General features: G+C 38.8%; 1 protein-coding gene across 39 annotated transcripts in view; it reads right to left on the bottom strand.

Annotated features, from left to right (window-relative positions):
* SORBS2 (sorbin and SH3 domain containing 2) overlaps positions 1–12,841 on the bottom strand; it is a 225,219-nt gene that overhangs the window by 154,509 nt on the left and 57,869 nt on the right. For 6 of the 39 annotated variants that reach the window (XM_054064423.1, XM_054064435.1, XM_054064422.1 and 3 more), the window contains exon 1: positions 1,732–2,062. The exons of 2 other annotated variants lie outside the window; for them this stretch is intronic. The gene's annotated coding sequence lies outside the window, so the exon portion shown is untranslated. Of the gene's footprint in view, positions 1–1,274; positions 1,706–1,731; positions 2,064–10,554; positions 10,697–10,793; positions 10,843–12,841 lie in introns of those variants that run through there. 31 more of the 39 variants (XM_054064438.1, XM_054064439.1, XM_054064444.1 and 28 more) reach the window with 18 other exon arrangements.

The raw sequence follows: 12,841 nt of genomic DNA, 5'->3' as shown, positions 1-12,841 counted from the left end.
CTGTTGTTTCTAAAGGCAATGCTTCATTTGGGGGGGCAGTTTCTGAACATGCTTGTCCAAATACCTTTGCAGGATATATTTACAGAAATAACACATTGGAATTTGGCTCCTAATTACAGAGCACTGGTTACTAATTTAACTATAAATATGCCAGACCTCAAATTCTTGATTTCATGCCCACTCAACTGTCCAAACAAATGGCTTGTCTCAGCGTGACTTAAATCCACATAATTATTAAATAAGAATTAAGACCAAAATATAATTTCCTTTTCTATAGACTCAAGGTGAATCAGAATGGTTCAGTTGTCAGAATACTTAATGCGGTTCAGTAATAACCAATTCAGAAATTGTATTACTCAGTGAGAATACAGTTGTCAATTCATAAAATACTTTTAATAGAAATGTTGTGTACTGAGATATTGCAGTTTTATAGGCTGAAGTCTAACTATACTTTTCATCTCTAAACCAGATCTTTAATGATTAATACTATTCAAAACTATTCATCTTGCACTGAAACTCTACAGCATTCAGATACAGTCCCAATTAGCAGACCTCTCCCATTTCAATTATTCCCTTATATTTGTCTGCATGTTTTTATTTGCTCTACCTTCTCTACCCTATCTAAGAATCACTACGAATGTTCAATAAAAGTTTAACCGTCTTGTGCTGTTAACGTGCTCGTGCTCCATGTGGCGTGCTGGTTTCCTTCCTTTTATTGAACACCAAACCGAGGGACACAATGGGTGTGTTGTGCTCAGTTTAGCACAGTATGTGCAATATCTTTAAAAAGGAGGTGTGAGCTGGCTGGAATACCATTACTCTTAACAGCACACGTACCACAAACTAATCAACTACAGTGCCAGGGCATGCAGTCCATTGAAAGCTGGTGAAAAAGCTGCTTTTTATTATGACCTACATACTGCAGAGCCGCAGTTAGACAATTTAAATCTAGTTACACTGAGGCTGGACACAATGCATGAATTCCACTAGCAATGAACTCGAGGTAAGGCTTTTGAAATACGTTCGTGAGTTCTGTAACATTTTATTCACCCGTGCCACGCTGACAGCAATAAGCACAATGAAAAACAAAATAAATCTTTCCTTTTAGCAGGAAATGCAGGCATAAAAATATCAACTCTTGGAAACATCCTGAATTGGCAACCATAAGGAACATCACATTGAAATATTTAATGAAAATGCAATCAGGTTAATTGATTCGGCGACCACTCTAAGCAAGCCACTGACCGAGAGTCAACATTTAAATGCAAAGATACCTAATTTCTTGCATGAAGTTGTATTCAGCTTTATTTCACCGAAGCCAAACGCTCCGTTCCGAGGCGTACCTCTCACATGAGCCGAGATGCACAGCAACTGCCTTGGGTGGAACAGTCCAGAAGGGAAAAGCTCCTAAGGCATGAGCCGTAGGGCTGCGCCGGGGCTCGCCGCGCACCTGCCCGCTTCCCGGCGGCGGCAGCGCGCAAGGGCGGCACGAGGGAGGGCAACACCCTGCTCCCGGCTCCCAGCTCTCACTCCAAGCAGCTAGCGAGCCGCTGAGAGAGCGCTGCCCTGCAGGAACCTTGCCTTAACGAGACAAAACCCCGCTCGGCTGCCTGACAGCAGATATGCAGCATTATCACCCCGCATTCCGCCTCTGCGAGCTGCGGCGGCGGCTCTCGCCCGCCTGTCAAAATGGCAGCTGGCAAACACGCTAAGCCGCGGTGATTTACTCACTAATAAGCCCGTTTCTTCTGCTTCCTCCGACGGGTTTTATTGTTTATTCCCCGGTAAAGCGCAGCGGAATAGATCACATTGTTTCCCCATCAGCAAAATGGCTGGTGCCGTCCGCGCTGCCGCAGAGCGCTCATTGGGCTCCCCCGGCTTTCCGGAGCCATGGCAACAGCCAACAGCATCCGCGGAGCCACGATCGCCCTTTCCCCTGCGCGGGTGCGGAGGAGCCGCCGCCCTCGGCTCTCTCGGTGCGTGCGGAGCGCGGCTGGAGCGCGGCTGCGGGGCGCCCGCCCCACGACCTGGCTGCTAATCCTGCTGGGAACGCGTGCTGTAAAACGCTCTTTTGGTGCGCTAAATTTAAGCTCAGAAATTATTTGACAGGTCGGAGTTGAAGCAATCGAGATAAATCGTTTTTATTCAGGATAACGGCTACAAAATAGTCACTTGGTTTTCCAACAATAAAGCCTAAACCCCTAAATTGTTTGCAAAACACCAACCACTGATGTGATCATAATTACTCCCACTGCTCATAAACATATTCCTTGATATTAATGGGTTAAAGGCTGCTGTTGGACGAGTTTCAGAGATTGTACTTTCATAGAATCATATAATAGTCTGGGTTGGAAGGGACCCAAGTTGTACACCCCCTGCCATGGGCAGGGACACCTCCCACCAGATCAGTCTTCGCAATCACCATGTAAACCGATTTTATCCTATTTACAATAACACTTTTTTCCTTTCAATTAGGAGTAGGATAAAAAGGAGACATTTGTGAACAAACTGCTTATAAAAATCACCACTCTTCAAGAGGTGTCATTATTTCATATCTCAACTGTCTAAAGAATTAGGAACAAAAGTTAGAAAGCACACGCAGTACTCTTCAGCCCAAAGTTCTTTGAAAATCATTTGGAAACAAATATATCTGACCGAACGTGCTGCATTTCGTACACAACAATTCTGAGCATTGGTTTGAGGAAGTATTTTCTGTCCCTTCCCAGTTATTAAGAGGGATTGGCTTAGTACATATAAAAAGCTGATGGTGTTTCCTTGTTCAGCGTTATAGCTTTCTAGGGCTGCTACAGGGTTTTCATCTCTGAGCACAGCTCACAGGCAAAGCTCTGCTACTCCACAACTCCAACTGGAATGAAATTTCTGCTCTTGGGGTCCAAGGTCAGCAGAGTTTCAGTGGAGTCTCCAGCAGAGACTTAAGGTCCACTGTGGTGTATTTTACACATTCATTGCCCCAATATCTTTACTCTACTTCCCTTAAGTAAGTGCTAGTTTCTCTGAGAGTGAATATTACAAAAAGAAAGCAACCTAGGGAGCACACCAGGAAACAAGTAAATTCTGATTAGATTTCTGACATGAAACATTCCAGTACATTTAATAGGTGCTTCAACACTAAGATTGTTAGTCTTGTTTCTTCCTCTCTTAGTCTGTTTTAAAAATATGCATGGATGTCTGAACCTCATACTGCAGCTGGAGCTAAGAATCTGCGCTAGCATCAGGTAAATGTACCCCCAAATCCAATGACTCAAGTACACACTTTCTGTGCCATGATGGCTGTTGTACTTTTTTATCAAAAAAAAAGGATGTCTGTGGATTTGGGAACCTGATTCTGAAGCTTTGACTGGAAAACATTAAACTACTGAAGTAATTATTTAAACACAAGGTCAGTATTAAAACAAAACCAGGCTGCATTACAAGAATACCATTTCACCATGATCAGCTCGCTAACATTTGTGTTAATAAGCAACATCTAACACTGCACATCTAGTCTCCTGCTGCTTAAAGCATTAAGTCAGTCACTGATTCTACAAAAAAAATACATTCAGTAAGAGAAGACACGAGCAGGTTTTCTGTCTCTTCATCACACCAGCCTACTATGGTTACTGTCATAATACTCTCTATTATTATTATTTTAGCTAAGGCTAAAACCTTATCTTTAGAAAAAGTAAAGTTTATAAGTTTTTAAACCATAGATTAGAGCTTAGAAAGGTTTCAATGTATTTGTCCATCTCTATGTATCTATACATATACTGGTATTAACACACAGTAGGAGCACAGTATTTTCATAAAAACATTTTTGAAGATTTTGTTTTGTTTTGATCTTTAAATAAAAAAACTGAAGAATACAACTTCATAAATCAATCTTTAGGGATCTAGAGCTACGTTTGTAATGTAGGCACACTTCCATCTAAAGAGTGATGGAGTTTTTTCCTGTAGTATGCACATAGGAATTACTACAACCTTTCTTTCTCTGCAATGACATAAGTGATTAGGTAGAAGTTAGAAGAGCCTTAATCCAAGTGCAGACTATGGTTCCAATTCAGCAAACAAAGCACAAGTGTGAGAACCTAACCTGTCTGAGGTTACCTAAAAGCTCCACAGAAGTTATAGAAACAGTTTCTGCTGTGTGCTCAGCCATAAAACTTCTCCTGCCAAAACCCACTGAAATCATGACATCAGGGATGGGAACCAGACCTGCAATACAGCTGCCAGAGACCAAATAACTTCTGATAGGTCCCCAAGGCTCAGTTACACTGATATGTCTGTGCATTTAGGAAAGGTCCAGACTCAGGCAGCCGAAACAGTGGCTTCTAATCTACTCCCCTTACATAAAAATTTAAGTGCAAGGCATAGGGTCATACTGAACCTACAATGAGTATTTAAGTGCTTGAAGATAACCACTTACCTGCTGTGTTAGAGCTGAAAATAGAAGAAAGCTTTTGGTATCTTTGTTCAAATCCTACTCCCATGCTAATTGAAATGAGCTTCCCGATCTCACTACAGCAAGTACCTGGAGGACAGTTGCTCACGTCAAAAAACAGAGCTGAAAGAAAACTACTACTTATCAATCCTCCACTAGAACATTGCTACCAATGTTTGGTTTTGAGACAGAAACAACAAGCATTATTCTTAGTCTCACCTATGGATACCATAACATACCCTTCACCGTTATCATCTAGTCCTTGCTATTTTCCTTCACAAAGTAGCTATCAGAAAGTATAAGACATACCACCATACCACCCATCAAGGCAATATTTCATTCTTACGGCTTTTTCAATCAACACAAGAAGTTTTATTTGCATACATTTCATTAAAATTCAAAAAATAGATTCGCATTCTAAAACTGTTTTAGAGGTATGTACTTTAACAAATATTAAACGGTATTGCCATCTATGGAGAGGCAATGTCAAAATACCAGATTATATTCAAGAAGCAATTACTATATTAAAATCAGCATTGCATAGTAGTTGTTCCTAGATACATTTAACTATCCAAATAGGAAAACACCTACTGTTCAGCCATCCTGAATATCATTAACAATTACAGATATTTCTGATCCCCATTCAGTTCCTGTAATCACTTGATGGTATACGTAAATGAAAAAAGCTGTATTATGAAGGCCAATTGGACAGCTCCAAGAAGAACAAAAGCATCATATATCAATAAAGAACATTATAAGATTTCCAATTTAAAAGGATCTTACTCATTACAAGTAGTACAGCTGAAAAATGGGATAGAAAAGATGAGAAAATTAAATCTGGTTTTCTTAAAAGCAAATATTTAAAAATTTTAAAAGGAAACCCTGAAGCCCTTTTGTAATTAGAGATGAAAGTGTCTTAACCTAATAAGACTAGATCCCTCATGTTTTACGGCAGTGTTAAAGCTGCTACTGAATTACTACAGCAATTTCCACACTTTCCCATCTCATATTTAGCATTTTACTTTCTGATATAATTTAGTAAAAGAAGCAATAGCAAAGGTATCACTGCCTAATCTAAATTATGAATATTACTAAAATTATATTAAGCTGCTTTTTAGCTGTTTGTACATAAAATACAGATAAACTCAAACTAATACTATAAGTAAAAATGAAAAAGAGCCTGATACAGAGACACTCATTTTCATCTTCTTTGCTAGGTTACTGATGGAATTCATTAACATATTGTGTATTATAGTACCTGTATACTTTGTTGTCACTTATCCCAAGAAAACATCTCAAATTTTATGATATATTGAGCAGACATTAAATCATATGAACCATAGTGTAGAGGAGTGTTCTGTTTTCAGATCTTTAGCATAGTATTTCAGAGAAAAACGTGAACTAGATCTCATGAAGATATGAGGCTTTCCCAAAAATCAGTGCTGAGATGTTCAGTTTTAACAGAAAATAAAAAACTTTCAAAACAAAACTAAGACACAAATGAGTAAGCATCTTAAATATTATCCTAATTCTTGAAACATCACCAACTATAACCTAAAGTGAAATAAAAAATAAGAAATGGCTACTGAAACACACTATGCTTTCAGAGTATGCCAAGAATATTGCCAAGACAATTAATAGTTTATCTGGTCAATTTGTACTTGAAACTCTTCCAGTCTTGATTGCATCGTGTACTGACAGTTCCATTAAATAGCTATATTAATTCATAGACCTAAGCAGGAATTCAGATTAAGTTGATTTAGGTTATGAAGAACACTCAAATCCACCTAGTTTCCAGCACCTGCCAAAAAATCAAGTCATTCCCATTCTGAACTGGGGATCCCTGCAAGTGTGAGTTCCTGTGAACATCAAATTTCCATCTGAGCAGTGATGCTCTGTCAAAATGCACAGAAGTCTGAACTCATGCTAGTAGTATCAGAATTTTAAGAACTTACTGCAAGAAATTGGAATTTCGCAAGAAATTTTTTGCTTTCCGAATTATTGGAAAAGCAAACTTGGCAGCATACATTATGAAGTCTTATTACATATTCTACATTTGTGTATTGACGTACAAATATAAAAATGGTAGTTACATAATGAAAAGGAAATGTTTTCCCATCTTTTCTACAAGCAATTAGAATTCTGAAGTGAAAATGCTATTAAATTCTCAGTAACAGGTTCCTCACATATTGCAATTTATAGAAAAAGCAAACAGACAAAAAAACAGGATAAGAAGTTCTTCTCTCTGCTCAGATACCAACACCCAACCTCTCTATGCTGAAAGTATGTATTTCTCAAACATCACTGTTGAATACTTAGGAAGATGAGCTGTTACTCAGACTCCAAGCCTCCTCTTTCCTCCATTTATAACATGTAAATCCAAAAGTTTCACCTTCTCCTCTATTTTTATCCTTCATCACCTTCTCCTTACCTATAAACCTTAAACCATATCCCTAAGCTATTTGCCAGTGTTCCGCCAAACTACAGCTTCTCAGCATAGGAGGGACATAGATCTGTTAAAGTGAGTCCAGAGGTGGGCCACGAAGATGATCAGAGGGCTGGAGTACCTCCTGTACTGGCAGGGTGAGAAAGGTGGGCTTGTTTAGCCTGGAGAAGAGGAGGCTCTGAGGAGGCCTTACAGCAGCCTTCTAGTACGTAAAGAGGGCTACAGGAAAGACAGTGAGGGGCTTTTTACCAGGAATTGTAGCAACAGGACGAGAAGTGACATTTTTAAACTGAAAGAGGGGAGATTTAGATTAGATAATAGGAAGACATTTTTTACTGTAAGGGTGGTGAGGCACTGGAACAAGTTGCTCAGAGGAGTCATGGAAGCCCCATTCCTGGACGTCTCCAAAGCCACGCTGGACAAAACTTTGAGCAAATGGATCTAGTGGAAGGTGTCCCTGCCCACGGCAGGGCAGTTGGAACTATGTGATCTTTAAGAAGCCTTCCAACCCAAACCGTTTTATGATTATGATTCTCACTGACAACACTTTCTCTTCCTTAAACCACACCTTCAGATTTGCTGCTACTTGAGAGCAGCTAACAGAGAGGCTCAGGTCCGTGTATTTCAACCTAGCAATCTACTGCTGTCCCTTCGTTTCAAAAGCCTGCTTCCCTCAATTTCTTTGCATGCACCTTATTACCACTAGACTTATAGACTAATCTTTCATACTCTACTAAATGGAACATGCATTTATTTTCTCCTCTTTGAGAAACAATTCTTAACTTCTAATCACTACATTTATAGAAGATCAGTTGAGAGAAAAGGAAAAAAATCTGGTGGGAAGTAGAGTTCGCAGGTGACAAAGTGGAGCAGGAACATGGATTTTGAAGTGTTACACACAATTCTTGGCACAAATGCTTTGTGAAAGGCTTTGACAACACACCTGGAGTTCCTAATCAATCCTACTTCAGATCTGCTGGGAACAAAGGCCAAAACCAACAAAAAACAATTCAGACTGTTTCATTTCCATTCAGCTTGAAATATGTAGATAGCTGAGTCATTGCTAATAATTAGGGTGTGGGTTTTCTTTTTTTTGATTGATTTGGTCCATATCTATATTCTGTTTTCCCTGCAGCCTCAATCTCTTTCAGCCACCTATACATTTTTGCATTTTTCTACCCATGCACTACCATCCAACAAACTAAGTCTGTTTCTTAATATGACTCTTTAACCAACTGAATTTTGTTCCATCTGACATAGGAAAAAAAAAAGAAAAAAATAAGTAGCATGATGAGCCCCAATCGACCTCTTTTCAGCTCTCTCACCCCATACTTTCAACAGTGCATGATGCTGAGAGAGCCAAATGATAACCAGCTCACTAAAAATAGAGAGCAATTCCCTAGACAGACAACCATACTTGTGGCCCTCAACTCAAAAAAGTCGCCTGATTAGATTGGCTTATTAAGTGACAGAAAGCTTGCTGAGCTAGTCCTGCCTGCCTCTGATGCTCCTTAAAGCTAACCAGAGAACATTTAAAAGTTTGCCCTTCCTTACAGATTAGAAGTCATAAACATCGCATGTGGTTTTTTTCTCTCCTTCACAGTCCTACTGGAAAAATAACTATTCAAAATCCAAGTTCAAAAACATCTGAAAGAAATGTCATCAGCTATGATACTTCAGACTATCGTTTGTTAAAAGCAGCAAGATTTGGGAATAGCAGATGAGTAAAAGCATCAATATCAAAGTATGATAAAGCTAGTAAACCATCGTATTTTCCAGAACCCTTTGAAGCCAGGAAGTTTTAAATAAACACCTTGTAAAGTGGGCTTTCATTTTATCAATTCTGAGAACTTAGCCGTCCTGCTCTATGCCAGATGAGGTCACAAATCAGTCTTGGAACACTTCTGACAAAGTATAAATACCATAGCAGAGTATATCTAAGTCACACTAACATGTCTGGCTGGCATAACTACAACAGCAAAGTTGATAAGGTACCAACCAGCTTATCCACAGCATTCTTTTCATGAAGAGGTCATTTCTTCTTTTGTGCTAGGAAGGGAAACAATGCCAAAACATTCCATAGCTGCTTGAACAAATAACTGCAGCATCTACCTCCACTTAGAGGTTAAACAGTTTGCACTTTTTGGGTGCAAAAAAGTTTATTTTCTTTAGAGGTTAACATAGCAGATTAGGAACTTCAGCAGATCACCTACCAAATACATCCTTTTTCCTAGGCAGTGAATCAAGTTTTTGTGATAAGACACCTAGATTCCAATTGCCTTCTACCTTGATTGAGCTTCCTAAATTTAACATTCACTTCACTTTTTCCTTAAACAATTTTGAACTGTGCCTTAATTTTTGGTCTTGAACAGCATTAAAACAGTAGGTATAAAATTATGAAACAGGATTATTTCAACCAGTCTGCCGCCTGTTTTCCACCAAGTACCCCACTTACGTTTAAGGAGATTGTTTACCATAGATACTTAAACTAGACTTAGCACTAAAGAGGAGAAGCTGAAACATTGAAACAGGATTGTAATCCTTCCCTTCCATGCAGCTCTGGTGAGGCTGCATTTGCAGTGCTGCATTAGTGTCCACTTCTGAGCTTCCCTGTGTGATAGGCACTGACATTCTAACTAGCAAGTCCAGTGAAGAGGCACAAAGATGACAAAGGGACTGGAACTCCTCTGCTAGGAGGCACAGCTGAGAGAACAGGAACTGTTTAGCTTAGAGAAAGCTCAGGGGTGGAGGCAATCTCATTGATGTGTAAAAATACCTGAAGGTGTAAAGACCACCAAGCCAGATTAGCTCCAGTGGTGCCCACTGACAGAGCCAGAGACAATTGGCAGAAACTGAAACATGGGAGAGTCTGTCTAAACATCAGAAGACTCTTTTTAATGTGAGGGTGACTGAGCACTGCCACAGGCTGCACAGAGAGGTAGTGGAGTCTTTGTCATGGGAGATATTCAAAAGCCTTCTGAACATCATCCTGGACAACCGACTTTAGGTGGCCTTGCTTGAGCAGAGAAATTGGACTAGACAACCTCCAGAGGTCCCTTTCAAGTTCAACCTTCAGTGGTACAACACAAAACCAATCGTACAAGCTTCTGCTTTTGAATTACTATTAGTATTTATTCGTCTCTGGCACAAAAACATATCTTTGATTTCTCCAAATAGAATCAAACTCAGATCAGCAGAAACACAAAGGTTAATATCAGAATCTCCAATATAAGACTGTTCAGATACTACGATCTCCTAGCATTTAACTTTAAAGGGGTAGCAGTGATGAGTTTGCTCAGCATTTCTTTCTGAAACGAGCTGCAGACGTAGTGTGGGAGGAAAAGGACAACTGTATTCACACACAAGAGGAAAGAAAACAAGACGACTAAAATGTATTCAAGATTTAGAAGCTCATAACACTGATGTTGTTTCCATAGTAACTAATATACTTCAAAGCAGGCAAAGAAGCAAGGCAGGGATTTTAAAGGACAGCACCACAGATTTAAAGCAAATTCTGGCTACCAACTGATGATCTGAGGCTTGGACTGATGAACTTAAGCAGTTAATGACAAGAAGTATAACTTTTTAGGGAGTCAAGATCCAAGAAAACTACTCACAAATTAAGTGTGAAAGAGTGAAAACAGTACAGTGAAACACCATGGTACTTAACTGTCTCCCAAGTCTTCAGCAGGTTAAAGCCAAGATGAACAGTACAGTACCAGTTGCTGCAGTCAGGCTTTGTGCACTTCTTATTCACTGCCAAAAGCAGTGTCCAATGTTATCTGTCTCCCTTCTTGGTCAGAATAAATTACCTATGTGATCCCAAGGAAAGACAGGATACAGTAAATAAGAAGCAGCATGCATAGCACTAAGATGAATCAGATGATCCAACTGGTTTGCAGTGCTCACCTTTTTATAACTTCCTTGTCCACACAGCTGAGAGAGTTGACATAGTGGCCTTTCCATAAAAAACAAAGGTAAAGGAAATAATTTATACCTATTGAGGTTAAGGAAGACAATATCCATTCTAGAAGTAATATTTAGCATTGAAAAAGTGCTTGGTACAGAGAAGATGGAACTATAATTCTGCTGGATCAAAGCCTTAATTGGTCTCTTTCACCACAATAGTGACATGCATATGACACCAACTGTTTTAATGTCCAGTTGAATACCTCCACCTGAAAGATGAAACCCCTGTATACAATTCTCCCCTTTATCATCATTTTTGTGAAATAAAACCAACATAACCTTGTAATTTAAGTGCTGCCCAGACTTAATAACTTCTATACTACATCAGGCTACTTCTGATGCCTCGTACAACTTCAGAATTTTCAACTACATAAATTACTTGGGAGGCAAAATCCATTTTTCAAGTTATTTAGCAACTTAGTGCAACTGGTGCATCCAGTTTCATCCTCACACATGGCAAGGGATATGGTCAGAGGAATTTGGAATCACAAGTCCCAGACTTCTACTCTTTGCAATTGACTTTAAGAATAGGATTGCAAAGACTTTCTTGCTTATCATGAAAACAAAACTTCTTGGAAAGATCACTCTGAAGTTGTTTTGGAAGGGTGTTAACAACACTCTTGGCATCTTCAGAGCTACCCAGTTAGCGTCTATTAAATGATGTAAATTCAGTACATTATTTTCAAATACTTGGTTTGGTATAATAGCAATTTTCAAGTGTTCTGCCAATAATCACCAGGTAAAGTCAATATCTACCCAAGACCACTTCAGCTGATTTGTTCCTCGTCTGGAAATTATTTAAAGTACCTTTTCCTTTCAGAAATCAGTTATCTAACATTTATGCAAGAGGTGGATTACCTAAACCCCTAAATCTACAATAGTATTCCAGTTGATATAGTTCAGTACTCTGGAATTACATGGAGAATTCTGTCACTGGGCTGCTAATTTTAAGTATGTCACCAGTACAAAATAACAAAAAGCGTGATGTTGAGTTTTTTCCCCACAGTGGAGAAAAGGGTGTAGGTGAGGAGTATAACTGACACCAATCATTTGTAGGAAAGGTCAAAGCTACCTTTTACCAGCTGCATGAGGCAGCTATTATCTGTCACATCTCTGGAGCAGTCACAAAACTGTCAGTGACTAAAGGACAAACAGGCCTTGGCTAGCAATCAGATTTGGCAACATTCAACAACACAGTACAGCAGATGTCTTTTTAAAATAGGTAAAATCTAAGACATTAGATAGCGTAACACTAGTATCTGCAATGCTGAAAAAAAACTTCATTAAGGACTGCTGTTTAAGTACTTCATAGGCAAGTTGCATTTGAAGGGCTAAAAAAGAGCATCTACATCACAGAATTACAACTCAGTTTTGAACTCCCTCAGAAAGTCTTCAGTTTGTAGAAGACATGCATTTTCAGTTTTTTGATACAATAAACCTCAGTTTAAACAAAAATTGCATATAGAAAATATAAGACAGATACCTGTGTCAAAGTATCTGGAAAACAGATAAGAGATTTCATAGTTTTAAAAACTAAAATAACTTAAATTTGAGCATTTCCTTGCCAGAGTCTCAGAACACCCTTTAAATGATGAAAAATGTCATACCATATTATAACTATTATTGCTGCTTTACATTTTAACTTCCAACCTGAAAACTCTGATGTACACTTAATAAACTTCACTTTATATTTAAAGTGACTAAAGTAAGATTTATGACTAAAGTAAGTATGCAACAGATGAGAGAAATCTTACTATATTTTAGTCTGGAGGAGAATTCAAAGTTATTTGCCTCCCTTATAATTATTTATTGAGTTACGAGGAAGCCTGATGACTTACCTTTTCCTCCTTCTCTCAGTGGTACATTTTTTTAAAATGGAGAAACTCTGAATACACTGTCACTTTTATGAGTATGAAACATTTTTTTCATTGGTCAAGGTCAAAATTGAAGAAGTGTTCAAGCTTCTAAATGAAACAAGAGTTTAGAGT

Source organism: Cuculus canorus, chromosome 4, assembly GCF_017976375.1.
Source record: "Cuculus canorus isolate bCucCan1 chromosome 4, bCucCan1.pri, whole genome shotgun sequence".
Lineage (NCBI taxonomy): Eukaryota > Metazoa > Chordata > Aves > Cuculiformes > Cuculidae > Cuculus > Cuculus canorus.
Note: the sequence above shows the minus strand (reverse complement) of the source record. Positions and strands in the feature narration are given on the sequence as shown.